The 20683-nt window shown below is 43.6% G+C and overlaps 1 protein-coding gene across 1 annotated transcript in view; it reads left to right on the top strand.

Moving 5' to 3' along the window:
• Positions 1–20683, top strand: part of ppm1h (protein phosphatase, Mg2+/Mn2+ dependent, 1H) — a 101069-nt gene that overhangs the window by 57133 nt on the left and 23253 nt on the right. The gene's annotated exons all lie outside the window — the stretch shown is intronic.

Genomic DNA, 20683 nt, shown 5'->3' on the forward strand with positions numbered 1-20683 from the left:
AAATCGTGAAAATTTGAATTTTGTTATAATTTCAAGATATGAGTATTTGAATTGGCCAGACTATAGCAATAGACTACAACAGAACTTCAGAAGATACTTCTATAAAGCATGGATTGGCACACAGACATTCAGTGAAGGCAGTTCAGAACTTCAGGGAAACACCCCAAATATGGGTGTGCCATGTTTAAAAAAAAAAAGAAAAAGAAAAAAAAGGGTCCCGAAGCCCCTGTTGAAGACCCTTGGCTTAGACCATGGTATTTATTATTGGTGTAAAAAATAATCGATTCTGTAATGCATCATAATTTAGTTTGATTCAATTCAATTCAAGCAGCAACTTGACATAATTGAATATATTATAATATAATTATAATGCTCTATATATACTATTTAATATAATTCTAAATAAAATATGTTGTTCAGTGCAGTATGTCTGAATGCTTGTTCGTTTTGACTGAAATTTCCCATGTTGTGCATTAATATTGAAAAGTGTGATGCATCTCAGAATCAAATCGAATCGTTACCTGCTGAATCGCAATGGAATTGAATCATGAGTGTAGTGCCAATGCACACCTCTACACACTACGACATGCATACTGTATGTTACTGTATGTTACTGTACTGTACTGTACTGTACTGTACTGCACTGTACTGTACTGTACTGTACTGCACTGTACTGTACTGTACTGTACTGTACTGTACTGTACTGTACTGCACTGCACTGTACTGTACTGTACTGTACTGTACTGTACCACACATGGTCCAGTATGCACTGTGAACCATGTTGGTGGTTCTCAGCCTTTTGTCAGACAAGAGTCTGCCCTGATGAAGGGTACAACATTCTGGCCTTTTTAACCAGTTGAAAGATGAACTAGCCTGATATTGATTGATTGATTGATTGATTGATTGATTGAAGTATTAGAAGTTTGCAATAGGAAAAAGTACAGATTCATGACAGTACAAATCCCTGGTACAAGGTCAACTAAAAGGAGATCCTAGTAAGCTTTACGGCTTATTTGCACAGGAACCACTTCATGTATCTCATAGAACATTGAAAGACAGACGGATAGAACACACTTTTCATAGGATAACATCAATTATAAAAGCAGAACACAAGAATGAAGTAAAAATAAACACAAGAAGCAGATAGTAGGGGAGGTGAGTAGCCTGTCTGTTTACAAGTTTCGAATAGCAGCTGCTTTTAGGTGACTTTTCAGACCGATTTTGAAGTAGGATAGGGTTACACACTCCTTTAGGGCTTGTGGGAGTGTGAAGCTCTCTTAACATGACTTACTTAACTTAACTCTGTCTCTCTCTCTCTCTCTCTCTCTCTCTCTCTCTCTCTCTCTCTCTCAGAGCGATCATTATCCGGGCAGGAGAAATCATCCCCATGTCCACAGAGTTCACACCAGAGTCAGAGAGACAGCGACTGCAGTTCCTGGTAAGAAACAAACAATAAAAACTAAGCCTGCAACAGGTAATCGACTTAAGCCGGCCATACACTAACCGATAATCGGGCCATTTAATTACCCTCCCGACAATCGGGCTGCCACCGACTGAAACGGGCCGACTATCGGGCATAAATGTTGTCTAGCGTGAGGGCTCACAGATTCAATCTGAGCCCCGCCGAGTGGCTCGGAGGGGGGGCCAGCCCGACTCTTTTCAAACATGTTTGATATTTTTCTGGGATCCCTCGCCTGGAACAGCAGCGGGTGGCCGAGAGAAAGACAGCTGCTGATCGACAGATCTCTCTCTCTTTTTCTCTCTCCATCTCTCCCTCCCTCCCCCTCTCTCTCACTCACACACATACATGCACACGCGCGCGCACGCAGACACACTTTTCATACCGTCCACATCCATCCGCCCAGGTTGTATCATGATTGCTTGCGATGGGAATTAAAACTCAATACGGGTTTGTTTTATATCAGCAGAAATAGTCACTGCCAGTCACAGACTGGGAACAGCGCACGAGTGACTGGCTCATCTCCCTTTGCTCTTGCAAGTACACGCCCACTGCTTGATCTACAAACCCTACAACGTGGCGCGGAGGAGAGGAGGGACACAGTTTGATCTTGGAAATCTAATGTTCTGTGCAGCACTTGACCAGTTTAGCAGCGGAGAGAGAGGGTATAAAAGTCAGAGAGTTGAACAGAGGCATGGATGGACATGAAACGTGTCAAAGTGAACTCATATTATCATCAAAAGGATGAAAAAAAATTACGGCACAATTCAGCACAAATTCAGCACTAAAGAATGACACCATTTTTATATATGTTTTCATCATATGGTGTGCCAACTTCACAGAGGTCATCAAATGCTACCCGATTCAGTCGGGCCAGATTATCAGTTAGTGTATGGCCAGCCTTAATCGATGTAATCTATTATGAATAATAATGGATTGTTGGTAACGACAGAGGTTTATGTCTATGCTTCAGCGATTCATTTCGACCTCCGGTTCTCTAGTTATGAGCCGTTGAGCGTGTCCCGCCCCAAACGTGCACTGGAAACAAAGGAGCGGAGATACAGCAATTTCCAGGAAAAATACACCTGACATGGACGCAGATAACATGTTTTTCTTGCGGGATTGTGACTGCAAACAAATGATTAAAAAAAATAAAAGAAACCAGTGAAAACACGTGGTTGTGGGCTTTAGGAAAAAACACTGTGGAAAGACGTGATTGGCAGTGAATAGACTGGGATAGCTCTATCTATCTGTCCCCTGGGCCTGTGTCAATCCTCTATCTATCTGTCCCCTGGGCCTGTGTCAGACTGGGATAGCTCTATCTATCTGTCCCCTGGGCCTGTGTCAGACTGGGATAGCTCTATCTATCTGTCCCCTGGGCCTGTGTCAGTGAATAGACTGGGATAGCTCTATCTATCTGTCCCCTGGGCCTGTGTCAGTGAATAGACTGGGATAGCTCTATCTATCTGTCCCCTGGGCCTGTGTCAGTGAATAGACTGGGATAGCTCTATCTATCTGTCCCCTTGGCCTGTGTCAATCCTCTCTTCTTCTGTTGGGATAGCTCTATCTATCTGTCCCCTGGGCCTGTGTCAATCCTCTCTTCTTCTTCTTGTGTGTTTTCTCCTCACATGGACCAGGGCTACATGCAGCCCCACCTGCTGGGCAACGAGTTCACCCACCTGGAGTTCCCCCGCAGGGTGCAGAGGAAGGAGGTGGGCAAGAGGATGCTGTACCGAGACTTCACCATGACGGGATGGTGAGTTTATATACCGAGACTTCACCATGACGGGATGGTGAGTTTATATACCGAGACTTCACCATGACGGGATGGTGGGTTTATCATTTATATACTGAGACTTCACCATGACGGGATGGTGGGTTTATCATTTATATACTGAGACTTCACCATGTCAGGATGGTGGGTTTATCATTTATATACTGAGACTGTCAGGATGGTGGGTTTATCATTTATATACTGAGACTGTCAGGATGGTGGGTTTATCATTTATATACTGAGACTGTCAGGATGGTGGGTTTATCATTTATATACTGAGACTTCACCATGTCAGGATGGTGGGTTTATCATTTATATACTGAGACTTCACCATGTCAGGATGGTGGGTTTATCATTTATATACTGAGACTGTCAGGATGGTGGGTTTATCATTTATATACTGAGACTGTCAGGATGGTGGGTTTATCATTTATATACTGAGACTATCAGGATGGTGGGTTTATCATTTATATACTGAGACTGTCAGGATGGTGGGTTTATCATTTATATACTGAGACTTCACCATGTCAGGATGGTGGGTTTATCATTTATATACTGAGACTGTCAGGATGGTGGGTTTATCATGTATATACTGAGACTGTCAGGATGGTGGGTTTATAGTTTATATACTGAGACTGTCAGGATGGTGGGTTTATCATTTATATACTGAGACTGTCAGGATGGTGGGTTTATCATTTATATACTGAGACTGTCAGGATGGTGGGTTTATCATTTATATACTGAGACTGTCAGGATGGTGGGTTTATAGTTTATATACTGAGACTGTCAGGATGGTGGGTTTATCATTTATATACTGAGACTGTCAGGATGGTGGGTTTATAGTTTATATACTGAGACTGTCAGGATGGTGGGTTTATAGTTTATATACTGAGACTGTCAGGATGGTGGGTTTATAGTTTATATACTGAGACTGTCAGGATGGTGGGTTTATAGTTTATATACTGAGACTGTCAGGATGGTGGGTTTATAGTTTATATACTGAGACTTCACCATGTCAGGATGGTGGGTTTATCATTTATATACTGAGACTTTACCATGTCAGGATGGTGGGTTTATCATTTATATAATGAGACTTCATCCATGTCAGGATGGTGGGTTTATCATTTATATACCGAGACTTCACCATGTCCGGATGGTGGGTTTATCATTTATATACTGAGACTTCACCATGTCAGGATGGTGGGTTTATCATTTATATAATGAGACTTCATCCATGTCAGGATGGTGGGTTTATCATTTATATAATGAGACTTCACCATGTCAGGATGGTGGGTTTATAGTTTATATACTGAGACTTCACCATGTCAGGATGGTGGGTTTATCATTTATATACTGAGACTTTACCTTGACAGGATGGTGGGTTTATAGTTTATATACTGAGACTTCACCATGTCAGGATGGTGGGTTTATAGTTTATATACTGAGACTTCACCATGTCAGGATGATGGGTTTATCATTTATATACTGAGACTGTCAGGATGGTGGGTTTATCATTTATATACTGAGACTTCACCATGTCAGGATGATGGGTTTATCATTTATATACTGAGACTGTCAGGATGGTGGGTTTATCATTTATATACTGAGACTTCACCATGTCAGGATGGTGGGTTTATCATTTATATACTGAGACTTCACCATGTCAGGATGGTGGGTTTATCATTTATATACTGAGACTTCACCATGTCAGGATGGTGGGTTTATCATTTATATACCGAGACTGTCAGGATGGTGGGTTTATCATTTATATACTGAGACTTTACCATGACAGGATGGTGGGTTTATCATTTATATACTGAGACTTTACCATGTCAGGATGGTGGGTTTATAGTTTATATACTGAGACTTCACCATGTCTGGATGGTGGGTTTATCATTTATATACTGAGACTTCACCATGTCAGGATCGTGGGTTTATCATTTATATACTGAGACTTTACCATGACAGGATGGTGGGTTTATAGTTTATATACTGAGACTTCACCATGTCAGGATGGTGGGTTTATAGTTTATATACTGAGACTTCACCATGTCAGGATGGTGGGTTTATAGTTTATATACTGAGACTTCACCATGTCAGGATGGTGGGTTTATAGTTTATATACTGAGACTTCACCATGTCAGGATGATGGGTTTATAGTTTATATACTGAGACTTCACCATGTCAGGATGGTGGGTTTATAGTTTATATACTGAGACTTCACCATGTCAGGATGGTGGGTTTATCATTTATATACTGAGACTGTCAGGATGGTGGGTTTATCATTTATATACTGAGACTGTCAGGATGGTGGGTTTATCATTTATATACTGAGACTGTCAGGATGGTGGGTTTATCATTTATATACTGAGACTTCACCATGTCAGGATGGTGGGTTTATAGTTTATATACTGAGACTTCACCATGTCAGGATGGTGGGTTTATCATTTATATACTGAGACTGTCAGGATGGTGGGTTTATCATTTATATACTGAGACTGTCAGGATGGTGGGTTTATCATTTATATACTGAGACTGTCAGGATGGTGGGTTTATCATTTATATACTGAGACTTCACCATGTCAGGATGCTGGGTTCAATCATTTACTGGTTTATTGTGACCAAATCCCTTTTATGCCCATATATGGATTTCCTGTGATGCCAGGGGAACAAAATCCCTTTTATGTTCATATATGAACTCAATCAAATTAAAATCTGTTCAGCTTTGTTCATAAAAGCCTGATTAGACGATAACATGTCCAAAAGTCCTTTTGAAAATGAAATATCCTTTAATGGGTTAACATGCAGCCCCTGAAGTGCACGTGTTCTTACAGTGCACCTCAACACACCAGACATGAGCGTGCATGCGCGTGTGTGTGTGTGTGTGTGTGTGTGTGTGTGTGTGTGTGTGTGTGTGTGTGTGTGTGTGTGTGTGTGTGTGTGTGTGTGTGTGTGTGTGTGTGTGTGTGTGTGTGTGTGTGTGTGTGTGTGTGTGTGTGTGTGAGGCGAGCATGTGGTGCAAGTGATCTTTGGCTCATGTTGAGCTGGCTATGCTGTGCACACGCACACACACACACACACACACACACACACACACACACACACACACACACACACACACACACACACACACACACACACACACACACACACACACACACACAACAGTGCCTCGCTGTGTGCCCACATTACATCACTCCTCTGTTCTCCTGCCCAATTCTTACCCAGCATGATCACTACCCCCCCCCCCCCCCCCCCCCCCCTCCAAAAAGAAGGCTTATGTTTATGACATAAATCCGGCTCAAGTACCAAAGTATTAGCATTACATACTTAACTCATACCCTGCCAAACCCGAGGAACCCGAGAATTTCGCGATGTCCCTCCCTGCCACGCCCGAGGAACCCGAGAATTTCCGCCATTTTGAAAAAAAAAAAAAAAAAAAATCAAAAAATCTTTTTTTTCAAAAAATGTTTTGGGACCCCAAAAACGTTAGTAGGCATGATAGCGATCGCGAAATTGCTTGTTTAACCCCCATACAACCCCCATACAACTCAGGTAGCAGACCTCCAAGCTCACAACAGTGTAAAACATAATGGCTGCTATCTCATGAATGCCTGAACGGATTTCCATTCGGATTTTTTTGTTTGAAAGCTGTGAGCAATGTGGACACACGTGGTGCATTATCTAGGCATGGGTGTGCATGATCCGTGCACTATGAATTACATGGAAGTCTATGGAGACGAATGGCAGTTAAAGAGTACGAAGGTATTGTTAAATGGCAGCATATGAGTTAAAGGAGTAGTTCACCCAAACACATGACTTATTCTCTATCAACACATGATATTCTATGTTTTTTTGGTATATAATAATACTTAACTACGCTTCCCAACGACCGAGTCTAGATGGTCCGACGATTTATTCCATTGAAAATGGTTTCGAATAAAGTTTAGAGCCCCCCAAAAAAAACTCTATACTGTCGGTGGCGCGACGTATTCCGGGGTGCCGATCCCGATCTAGTCCGGGATTTTTAATAAAATGAATTAATTAATCGGAGGCCTCAAGGAAGCCCCGGTCTAAATTTCCATCCATGCCCCGGCCCCGATTATGTTTACATCGGCCCGTAATCGGGTAACACCGCCGCACCGCGCCGCCGACTCCAATACAAACTCACATCTTTAGAGACCTTTTTCTCTGAGCTGTGTTCCCAGGGCAGCGACAATGTTTTTTTGCGGCTAAATAGCTTCAGATCGGGCTTCTAAAAAATAAAGAAGCCGATAGCTAACTGTTAGCTCACTTCCTCCGGTCTTCGTTCATAACAGTGTTTGCAGTGAAAGCCCAAGCCACTTCTGCCTGTGTACCCGGAAGTTAGAGCGAAGGCCTATGGAGAAATGTCTGGCACTCTAGCGGCCTCTTGTGGCCCCTGGCAGTAAATCAGTTAAAAGTTATTGCGACTGAAGGTTGCAGTAACTTTTATTTATTGTTTATTATGTGAAACAATATGGAGGCCACATCGGCCACATATAGGGATGGGTATCGTCTGAGATACTTTTAATGGTATCGATTGATGACATCGATACTATCGGGTATCGGTTCACATAAAAACGAACGATACCTCGTTTCGATACTCTGGAACGCACCCCTGGCCGGTCGCATCTGTAACAGTTGGGCTACTGAGAGTTTAATGACTGCTTTTGTAGGCTACACTCGTTACTGTGGAAAATAGCCCACAATAGCCTATAATGTTTATTATTATGATGATTATCCAACGTCTATACTCTCCGCTCCGCCACACTGTGTGATCAACATCATCACCTCTCTGCGGTAGAGCAGTTAAACTTAAATAAAAAGTATCGAAAATGGTATCGAAAAGGGTATCGTATCGATTCCCAGGTATCGAAAAAGGTATCGTATCGATTCAAAGGCGAACGATACCCATCCCTAGCCACATACCACACTAACAGAACGATACCCATCCCTAGCCACATACCACACTAACAGAACGATACCCATCCCTAGCCACATACCACACTAACAGAATGAACGATACCCATCCCTAGACACATACCACACTAACAGAACGATACCCATCCCTAGCCACATACCACACTAACAGAACGATACCCATCCCTAGCCACATACCACACTAACAGAACGATACCCATCCCTAGCCACATACCACACTAACAGAACGATACCCATCCCTAGCCACATACCACACTAACAGAACGATACCCATCCCTAGCCACATACCACACTAACAGAACGATACCCATCCCTAGCCACATACCACACTAACAGAACGATACCCATCCCTAGCCACATACCACACTAACAGAACGATACCCATCCCTAGCCACATACCACACTAACAGAACGATACCCATCCCTAGCCACATACCACACTAACAGAACGATACCCATCCCTAGCCACATACCACACTAACAGAACGATACCCATCCCTAGCCACATACCACACTAACAGAACGATACCCATCCCTAGCCACATACCACACTAACAGAACGATACCCATCCCTAGCCACATACCACACTAACAGAACGATACCCATCCCTAGCCACATACCACACTAACAGAACGATACCCATCCCTAGCCACATACCACACTAACAGAACGATACCCATCCCTAGCCACATACCACACTAACAGAACGATACCCATCCCTAGCCACATACCACACTAACAGAACGATACCCATCCCTAGCCACATACCACACTAACAGAACGATACCCATCCCTAGCCACATACCACACTAACAGAACGATACCCATCCCTAGCCACATACCACACTAACAGAACGATACCCATCCCTAGCCACATACCACACTAACAGAACGATACCCATCCCTAGCCACATACCACACTAACAGAACGATACCCATCCCTAGCCACATACCACACTAACAGAACGATACCCATCCCTAGCCACATACCACACTAACAGAACGATACCCATCCCTAGCCACATACCACACTAACAGAACGATACCCATCCCTAGCCACATACCACACTAACAGAACGATACCCATCCCTAGCCACATACCACACTAACAGAACGATACCCATCCCTAGCCACATACCACACTAACAGAACGATACCCATCCCTAGCCACATACCACACTAACAGAACGATACCCATCCCTAGCCACATACCACACTAACAGAACGATACCCATCCCTAGCCACATACCACACTAACAGAACGATACCCATCCCTAGCCACATACCACACTAACAGAACGATACCCATCCCTAGACACATACCACACTAACAGAACGATACCCATCCCTAGCCACATACCACACTAACAGAACGATACCCATCCCTAGCCACATACCACACTAACAGAACGATACCCATCCCTAGCCACATACCACACTAACAGAACGATACCCATCCCTAGCCACATACCACACTAACAGAACGATACCCATCCCTAGCCACATACCACACTAACAGAACGATACCCATCCCTAGCCACATACCACACTAACAGAACGATACCCATCCCTAGCCACATACCACACTAACAGAACGATACCCATCCCTAGCCACATACCACACTAACAGAACGATACCCATCCCTAGCCACATACCACACTAACAGAACGATACCCATCCCTAGCCACATACCACACTAACAGAACGATACCCATCCCTAGCCACATACCACACTAACAGAACGATACCCATCCCTAGCCACATACCACACTAACAGAACGATACCCATCCCTAGCCACATACCACACTAACAGAACGATACCCATCCCTAGCCACATACCACACTAACAGAACGATACCCATCCCTAGCCACATACCACACTAACAGAACGATACCCATCCCTAGCCACATACCACACTAACAGAACGATACCCATCCCTAGCCACATACCACACTAACAGAACGATACTCATCCCTAGCCACATACCACACTAACAGAACGATACCCATCCCTAGCCACATACCACACTAACAGAACGATACCCATCCCTAGCCACATACCACACTAACAGAACGATACCCATCCCTAGCCACATACCACACTAACAGAACGATACCCATCCCTAGCCACATACCACACTAACAGAACGATACCCATCCCTAGCCACATACCACACTAACAGAACGATACCCATCCCTAGCCACATACCACACTAACAGAACGATACCCATCCCTAGCCACATACCACACTAACAGAACGATACCCATCCCTAGCCACATACCACACTAACAGAACGATACCCATCCCTAGCCACATACCACACTAACAGAACGATACCCATCCCTAGCCACATACCACACTAACAGAACGATACCCATCCCTAGCCACATACCACACTAACAGAACGATACCCATCCCTAGCCACATACCACACTAACAGAACGATACCCATCCCTAGCCACATACCACACTAACAGAACGATACCCATCCCTAGCCACATACCACACTAACAGAACGATACCCATCCCTAGCCACATACCACACTAACAGAACGATACCCATCCCTAGCCACATACCACACTAACAGAACGATACCCATCCCTAGCCACATACCACACTAACAGAACGATACCCATCCCTAGCCACATACCACACTAACAGAACGATACCCATCCCTAGCCACATACCACACTAACAGAACGATACCCATCCCTAGCCACATACCACACTAACAGAACGATACCCATCCCTAGCCACATACCACACTAACAGAACGATACCCATCCCTAGCCACATACCACACTAACAGAACGATACCCATCCCTAGCCACATACCACACTAACAGAACGATACCCATCCCTAGCCACATACCACACTAACAGAACGATACCCATCCCTAGCCACATACCACACTAACAGAACGATACCCATCCCTAGCCACATACCACACTAACAGAACGATACCCATCCCTAGCCACATACCACACTAACAGAACGATACCCATCCCTAGCCACATACCACACTAACAGAACGATACCCATCCCTAGCCACATACCACACTAACAGAACGATACCCATCCCTAGCCACATACCACACTAACAGAACGATACCCATCCCTAGCCACATACCACACTAACAGAATCCATATATACAGATAGCCAAGACAGCCAATATCTGTGTGGCTGGTTCCACAGACGGGGATCTCCATGTATGGGCATAAAAGGGTATGATGTCAGTCAGATGTCATATCATGGGACTTTCACATAACGAATATCCGAGTAGCCTAAGCATGTTTGGGCTCTCACAGCATATCTCCATATACAGTACATGGATCTCCATATATGGGTACCAGGGGTCTCCATATATGGGTAACTGATCCGATATACATCACTGGCCAGATGGCCAAGACATGGAGCGACGTTGCCCTTGCTTGTCGCCCTGAGGCGTCTTACTAGTATGTATATAGACCTGGGCCGGGGTGAATTGAGCCCCGACCTCCCCAATGGCAGGGCAGACCCCCCACAGTGTTCTGGCTAGCAGACCAACATGGTTAGCATGTGGTGTCAGTAGTGGGACAGACACCGTGTACTGGACAGACCCCCCCCCCCCAATCCCCTAAAAAAACAAGCCCAACGTCGCTTACAATAAGCAGACATGGCAACCCTGGCTGCAGTGCACAGCGATAGTCTCTCCTCTTGCACGCTGTTAAAAAAGTGCTGATCGCGGCGGTACACAGCGTACAACCATATGGTCTCTCTACACAGCGTACAACCATATGGTCTCTCTGAGTGGGACCAGTGCTCAATGTCACAAGCATTCCGGGGGCCTGCTAATCGGCTTTAGACCACGCCGCCGGACTGTGTGTGTGTGTGTGTGTGTGTGTGTGTGTGTGTGTGTGTGTGTGTGTGTGTGTGTGTGTGTGTGTGTGTGTGTGTGTGCGCGTGTGTGCGCGCGCGCGCGTGCGTGCGTGTGTAATGTAATGTATGCCAGACCTCAGTCTACTAAGCTGGAGAAAGAATGAAGGCAACTGTTTTATTTTAGGATGCAAGTAAGGTTTGGATGTCAATGCGTCTTTGACAGGTCATAACGAAGATGCATTGACATGGAAACGATGTCTTTGTGTCCTGATTGATAGATAGATAGATTCAGGGGCGTCACAAGGGGGGGGGGCGAGCTTGTAGATCTGCTATTTTTGAAAAGTCACGAAAATGTGTGTATTTTAAATATGTGTGTATTCTAAATATTTTGAGATGGGGGTCCGTGGCCAAATACATATTATTTTGGGGGTCCTTCACTTGAACAAGTTTGAGCACCACTTACATAGAAACATTTTTTTTTCTAACCTTGCAAAAATGTTCACAGCAGATCTACAAGCTCGCAGCATGGCACTCGGTGCCGCACTGTGAGCTTGTATATCTGCTATTTTTCAATAGTTGAAGCACAAAATAATGCGTAAGAATGTGTTGTGAATTCTTGTACCCAGGGCCCAGAATTTGGTGCGACACCCCTGGATAGATTTGATTTTGTCCATTTGGTTACCAACTCTCCATCATGTTGAGCTTGTAGATCTGCTACTTTGGCTTCTTGTTTTATTTGAATCCTGAAAAGTAACCGTTTTGGACGTATGTGGTTTCCACTCGACAGAGACGATTATACATTAACCCAGCCTTCCCCCTGTGGTACTGTACTGTACTGTACTGTACTGTACAGGTTCTCAACCTTTTCAGGCAGCGTTGGTTGGTTTGTTTACTGTTGAGTGAGAAAACAACGTTTCACATTAAGTTAATCATCCGGGGACCGCCTCAAAATAATTTGTGGACCCAACCCACAGTTTGAGAACCACTGCTGTACCGTTTAAATAAACACCGCTCTGAGAACAGGGGAGAACAAGCCTGCATGCTATCACTGTGGGCTAGGAACCTGTGAGAAGGTACACAGGTGTCCACTTAAGCACGCACACACACACACACACACACGCACGCACGCACGCACGCACACACGCACGCACGCACACGCATTTAATGTGTGTAAAAACCTAAGTGACGCAGAGAGACTTTTGAACATAAGATATGCGCACTTACAGAATATTTTGAGAAAGTATGGAAACAAAGAAAACATGAATGTGAGCTATGTGACATACACTTTTTTATTGTGCAGTTTCTGTCCCCAGGAAGTGAATGAGGTATTGTTTATTTATGCTTTTGGTGTCTTATAATCCCGTAAGGGATGGGTCTTTTGACAAGACACGTAAATGGAAATTCATTCATTCATTCATTCATTCATTCTCACGCACGCACATTTTAGTCACCTGAAATAGTAAATATACTGTTGATTTTGTCGACTAAAAACATATTTTGGCAGGTCTTGATGGTGTCTGATTTTACACTTGGTTGCACGCTGAACATAGCAGATCTACAAGCTTGTAGATCTGCTATGTTCAGAGCGCATTCGACTCCTTTATTGCAACCGCAGGGTAAATTGATCTCTCTCTCTCTTTCTCTCTCTCTCTCTCTGTCTCTCTCTCTCTCTCGCAGGGCGTATAAAACCATCGAAGACGATGACCTGAAGTTTCCTCTAATCTACGGCGAAGGGAAGAAGGTAACTTAACCTTCTAATTTAACCCCTACTTTTATTTTTTATTTTTTTCAAAAGTAGCAGATCCACAAGCGACGCGCTTCCAGCTTGACGATCCGCTACTTTAGCCGTTTTTTCTGTTATTTTAATCCTGACAAGTAACAGTTTTGAGTTTTCTGTCCGACAGAGACGATATCTGATTAATCTTCCTCATGTGAAGGAAAGGTCACGGCCCGGGGGCTCGAGGCGAGGGAAGGATGGTTTGGTGACATTTAGCGTCTCATCATTGCCTCTCTGTTGAAAAGGTCAAAGAGGAGTTTCACCCCCGTAGACCAGAGAAGAATGTCCTCCTCCACGGTGGAAACCCTGTATGTCCAAAAGATGTTACGTTTTAGAATGTCCTCCGTGTCCACGGTGGAAACCATGTATGTCCAAAAGATGTTACGTTTTAGAATGTCCTCCGTGTCCACGGTGGAAACCATGTATGTCCAAAAGATGTTACTTTTTAGGAAATGGGGTAAAAAATTACCAGTATTCCAATGGATCCAACATGGTCCATATTTAGTCACAAGCTCGTTGTTAATGAGTGTGTTTCATGATCTTTCCAAAGATAGCAGATCTACAAGCATATAGCACAGCACAAAGTGACACGCTGTGAGCTTGTGTATCAGTGAGCTTGTAGATCTGCTATTTCTTTAATAGCCAAAAGTATAAAACTAGACAGCGCTCTGTCGAGGTGTGTAACCCTATGCTATAGACACAGGGCCAGGGGTATGTGCCTTTAAGTATGCCTTTAACACATTTGTTGCAATCAATTAAATCTCTTTGGAGGTCCGAGATGCCATGGTCTCCATAGACTTCCATGTAATTCATAGTGCATGGATCATGCACTACGTGTGTGCACGCTGTTCACAGCTTTCAAACAAAAGAATCCGCTTGGAAATCCGTTCAGGCATTCATGAGATATCAGCCATTATGTTTTTACATTATGTAAACAAACATGGCTGCCATGTTTGAAAGATGGGGTCTGTTATGGGGGTTAAACAAGCAATTTTCGCGATCGCGAACATGCCTAGTAACTTTTTGGAGGTCCAAAAAACATTTTTTCTTCAAAAACGGCCCAAACTCGGGAAACTCAGGGTTGGCACCATATGTGTTAAGAGGTTGGCGAGCTGCAGAGGTATGATGGGGATGCGCTTGGTGCTGCATGTGTTTACTTCATGTTCAGGTAGAGAGTGAAAGTGAGGCCATGCTTAAAGGTGATACACCATGAAATTTAACTTTTCTTTTAATTATAAAAACTTTTTTTGGGGTCCCACTAGCACCTTCTATCCTCACAAAGTCCCATTTCTGACAGTTGTGTCTTTCTCTGGTTTTGGGAAGGTGGAGGTTAAAAGCATCCCACGGGTTCTCAAAACAGGCTGTCCAGATTTGCTGCCGTCGATGACGTCATTTTCATTTTTTTTTATTTTTATTTTTCAAAAAAAAAATGTTTTTTCAAAAAGATTTTGAGGGGGGGTTGGCGCAGTTCAGGCCAAAGGTGGTACTGCAGCTGAAAATGCTCTGAGAGCCATTAAAAAATGAGAGAGGCTCTCTATTCAGGAGTGGTAATTTTGCCTCAAACCTTTTGAAAAATGTTTTTGGGACATAAACAATATGACATAAATACTTTTTAAATGCATGGTGTATCACCTTTAACACAGTGAAGTTATTTCTTTTGTTGTTACGGATGAAGATACGTAGAACCCTGGCTGTTCACCTGATTTTTGTGGAATATATTTTTGTTTATTAAAGGACAACTTTGTTTTTGAGCTGGTCAGAAGGACCAGCTTCTGTAATCAGATCATTTTCTTAGACGACCATTGATTACCTCTTCTGGATAGGCTATTCATGTCACATGGTAGAGCTAAGGGCCAATCGCAGGACAGTACCCCAGGAGCGCCCTTCCAGACAATGGGTCGCTCCTCCAGGCTATGGGGGAAATTAGCAGTGTTGGAAAAAGTACTCAAATGTTTTACTTAAGTAAAAGTATCGTAAAAGTATCAATACTGCACTGTAGATGTACTCAGTTATAAGTAAAAGTCCAGAATTCTAAATGTACTTGAGTAAAAGTATGAAAGTATTGTCATCAAAATGTACTTAAAGTAGCAAAAGTACAAATGCGACACGTTTGTGAGCTTGTAGATCGGCTATTTTCAAAAAGCCTAGGTATGAATTAGGACGGCCGAGTGAGACACACGATCTAATTAGCTGCTACAGCTCTCAGCTGCGCACTGCCTGTGCAAGTGTGTATGCTTCTACTTGTCGGGTGTCACGCAGCCAATATCAAAGGATGCGCGCTGCCCCGGTGCCTGGCTGTCTGACCTGAGAATGAACTGGGATGATGGGTCAGTCCACTTAATGAGCTTGAGTGTTTGACACGGGGGGAGACTGGTGATACCCCCGCTACCTAGGAATATTCCAAAATGTAGCTGAAATCTGATTGGCTCGAGGGGTTCCACCCAATCATATTACAGGTTTTGCAGCTGATCTACAAGCTCATAAAGTGTCAAATCAGTGATCCGATATGGGCTTGTAGATCAGCTTTTTCGGCACAGACACACGTTGAGCAGACAGGGAGAGAGAGAAAAACAACGAAACATACACAGCGCTACATTTGAGATAGTAACGTTACCCTCAAGGAAGAAAGTGATGTATGATAACTTGGGGATCAGGTGCACCATGTGGGTGAGCAAGCAACAGAACATCTTCTTCCTGGCTTTCTTCTTTCTTATCCAACATCATTATTAAAGCATAGGTAACTTTTCAAGCACAAACTAGTGACACATGATAGCACTTTATGAATGTCATGTGTGGGCTCCCAAATCAATATGAAGAATGGTTTGGTGTGTTGCAACAATGTGTCTAGTTATCTAAAGTATGGAAATTAGTCATATGATTATGTCATGCAAAAATAATCTAAAAGCTAACAAGTCAAAAAGTCTAGATTTACTTCCATTATAGCAATGATGCTCCCCTCAAATCCCCCAAACCAGGACACCAGAGTTAAAGTGGTTAAGTGTTATGCATCTTGCCTGGTGCTCATTGGGGCTTAAAGGACATGTATAACAATATGTAGACATCACAATATTATTGTTTCAGAAATTCAGTCATAGTTCTCAAAATGTTCACAGGATCATAGATGTTGTTAAAAACTCTGAATTGCTGTTGAAACAAGAATTTCCTGTAATGCCAATCTCATATAGAAAATACGATTATTTTCCGATTTAAAAACGATTCTCAATTCAAAACGATTCTCTATTCAATTAATAGGATATCAGGATCTACTCCAGTCTGCTGGCCTGAAAGCAGAGTACATTTACGTGGCTTTTATTGTAAAGGTTTTATCAACTTATTGCAATAATGTAAACACACAAAGGTAAATCCAAGACAACATGTCTGATTTATTCATGCTTGCACACATTCTTTTAACTTGTACAAACAAAACATAATATCTAATGAAAAATTTAAGAAAAAAAATCATAAAAAAATATATATATATAAAAATAAAAAATAAAATCGTTTTTTGTTAGAAACCCAATTTGAATTCAAATCGATTTTTTCCTGCACCCCTACTTTTTAACCCAGTGACCAGCTCATATATTGACTGTGTCAATTCTTGTTTTACAAGGGTTCATATTTTAGATTGTAATTAGGGAAAAGAAAAGGTGAGTGTTAAAATGTTCTCGTTTGCTTCGTTCTATTGTTTTATCGCGTTTACCGTGCTAAAATGTGGGGCATGCGTACGCATGGGGGCATGCGTACAGGTGGCTAAATATGTCTTTTTAGACACAATAAGCCAGCAGTTTCTTTATTGGTATTTACGGTAACACTTCTAGCCCCCATAAGTCACAACCAACCATGAAAGGATGCGTTGTATCTTGGGAATGGGCTTATTCTGTGTAAAATGACATATTTAGCCACTTGTACGCATGCCCCCAACCACTGAAATAAGAATCTCTAAAACAATAGAAAGAAGTAAATGAAATCATTTTAACACTCATCTTTTATATTCGTTAATTACAATCTGAAATATGCACCCTTGTTGTAAAAAACTAAAGTAGTCCTTTAAATTCACCAGCTCTCCAGCACGGACTCCTACTTCTTTTAGTATAGAACGTAAAGGATTACTCGAAGAGGACGGTGGTTATAGGTGCCAACTTGCGCCTTGTGCAGTAATGTGCACTCGTGGCCACGTATGGCCTACTTGTGCATCAGCAGAGTGTTTATTATAGCGCCTTGTTATTTATATATCAGGTCACACTTGTTGATGGTGACATCACTAACAATTCTGGTTCCTCATTGGCTGTTGATGGTGACGTCACGTCACCAGGAATGCTGGTCCCTGATTGGCCACGGGTTTAAACACAAGTCCCGAGTTAGCCGATCTCCAAGCACCGAAAATAGACGATCTCCAAGCTCACAACGCGTTGCAGTGCGACATATTGTGAGCTTGGAGGTCTGCTATTTTTGATCTTTTCACCAAAAGGCCCTTTTAGAAATGTCAGCCCCTGCCTCTCTAACATTCTCTGCACGTCCCTGCTGTGTGTGTGTGTGTGTGTGTGTGTGTGTGTGTCTGTGTGTGTGTGTGTGTGTGTGTGTGTGCGTGCGTGTGCGTGCGCGCGCGTGTGTGTGTGCGCGCGTGTGTGTGTGTGTGCGTGTGTGTGTGTGTGTCTGTGTGTGTGTGTGTGTGTGTGCGTGCGCGTGCGTGCGTGTGTGTGTGTGTGTGTGTGTGTGTGTGTGTGTGTGTGTGTGTGTGTGTGTGTGTGCCACAGGCTCGTGTGCTGGCCACCATCGGAGTCACCAGAGGACTAGGAGACCAGGAGCTGAAAGTACACGACTCTAACATCTACATCAAGCCTTTCCTGTCCTGCTGTCCTGAGGTAATGAATGCGACCAGGGGCGTCACAAGGGGTGGGGAGTGGGACTGAGGTACCAGGGCCCAAGGTGGAGGGGCCCTAGCAACTTTAGCTATTGAAAAATAGCAGACATACAAGATCAAGCTGCGAGCTTGTAGATCTGCTATTTTTTAAAAGTCGTGAAAATGTTTGAAAATCTCTGAATATATATGTATGCATTTGTAACTCAAATGTTGCTTTTGGGGGGTCCCTGGAACTAAATATTTTGAGATGGGGGTCCGTGGCCAAATACATATCATCTTGGACTTGGGGGTCCTTGAAAGTTTGAGCACCACTGACATGGAAACATAGGTTTCTTGCACACATCTTCACAGTTTTTCAAAAATTGCAGATATGCAAGCTCACAGCGCGGCACTCGGTGCCGCGCTGTGAGCTTGTATATCTGCTATTTTTCAATGGTTAACATTCACGGGGGCCCAGCAGTGAATCCTTGTACCAAGGGCCCAGAATTTGGTGTGACGCCCCTGATTGTGACCGTCAGGTCGCAGTTACTATCAAAACCTCTACCGGTTGTCAGTATGTCAGCATGTTTGTCGCGTCACACTTTACCCCTACTCATACAGTATATCCGGCACCGTTGCCCCTATCCATGCCAAACTTTGCACACACACTCCTTGGCTGCCAAACCACAACCTCCACCCCTCATTTCTCACATGGCCCTCTTCTAGCGCCACCATGAGGCCAATTCTTGCTAAACACATTTTTGGACACTGCTCCTACAGATTTTGCCCTAATATCACACAAAGCGGTACACAGTATCTCTAGAGTCATGTCATCAACATGGATCTCTCCCATTTACCATATTCCCTCCTGATTGCCTACCATTGCCTTCTAAAGTTTGTGTATGCGACCTGACGGGCGCTTATCTCTCAATTAGGGAGTCTTACTGGTAATAACTAGCGCACTATGACGCGTTTTTGAGCTTGTAGATCTGGTATTTTTGCTACTTTTGCGTGACATAGAATGACAAAGTAGGACATAAGAGGTTTCTGTCCAGACAGCATATGCAGTGTGGTCCTCTGGAGTGAGTTTGGAAATATAGTGGTCCTCTGGAGTGAGTATGGACCATAGACTGTATAAAAGAAGCCATTGGTTTCTATGCAGCGCAAATGACACATTTTGGGTCCTTGGCATGGGTGTTGCCATCATAGATTGTAAAGGCACCAGAGGATGCTATTGGCTGCCAACGGTCACGTGCCGTTGCCCCTATCCATGCCAAACTTTGCACACACACATATAGAAGTTATTTGTCACTCTATCCTAATGGGGACAAATATTATATTATATATAGTTTTCCTCATGATTGACATTTATGTTTATGCACCGTTAACTCATTCTGTGCCTATCCCGAACATGTTCGGCTTTATTTCAATCCAAAACATTTTTTTTTTTATTAATTGACTTACCCTGAGCTGCTTGTAGAGTCGTGGGTGGTCCTGGCTCGTCCTACGCTAGCCAGCTAGCCATTTTACATGGTCCGACAATATATTCCATTAAAAATGGTTTAAAATACATTTTTGAGCCCCCCAATGTTCACCGAATGTTCAGCGCCGCTTCCGGAACGTAGTCCAGTGTGCCTATCCCGAACATGTTCGGCTTTTTTAATGAAATGAATTATTTTATCGGAGGCCTCAACGAAGCCCCGGTCTAGACGTCCATCCATGCCCGGGACTTAGACTCGGCCATCCACGGGCCGTATTCGCGCTAACGGCCGCATCGCGCCGCCCACTCCAATAATAAATCACATCTTTAGACAGGATTTTCTCCGGATTGTGTTCCCAGACCCAAAGAGAAAGTTTTTTGCGGCTGAAATAGCTTTAGATCGCGCTTCTAAATGGGTTAGCATTTTGGCTACGTGTCAGCTATCTTCCTCCTCTAGTCACCCATAGCATTGACTGGAGTGAAAACACAAGGCAGTTGGGAGAGGGTCAACGAAAGCTATAATGA

This window comes from Nannobrachium achirus (genome assembly GCF_963921795.1).
Source record: "Nannobrachium achirus genome assembly, chromosome: 11".
NCBI classification, from domain to species: Eukaryota; Metazoa; Chordata; class Actinopteri; order Myctophiformes; family Myctophidae; genus Nannobrachium; species Nannobrachium achirus.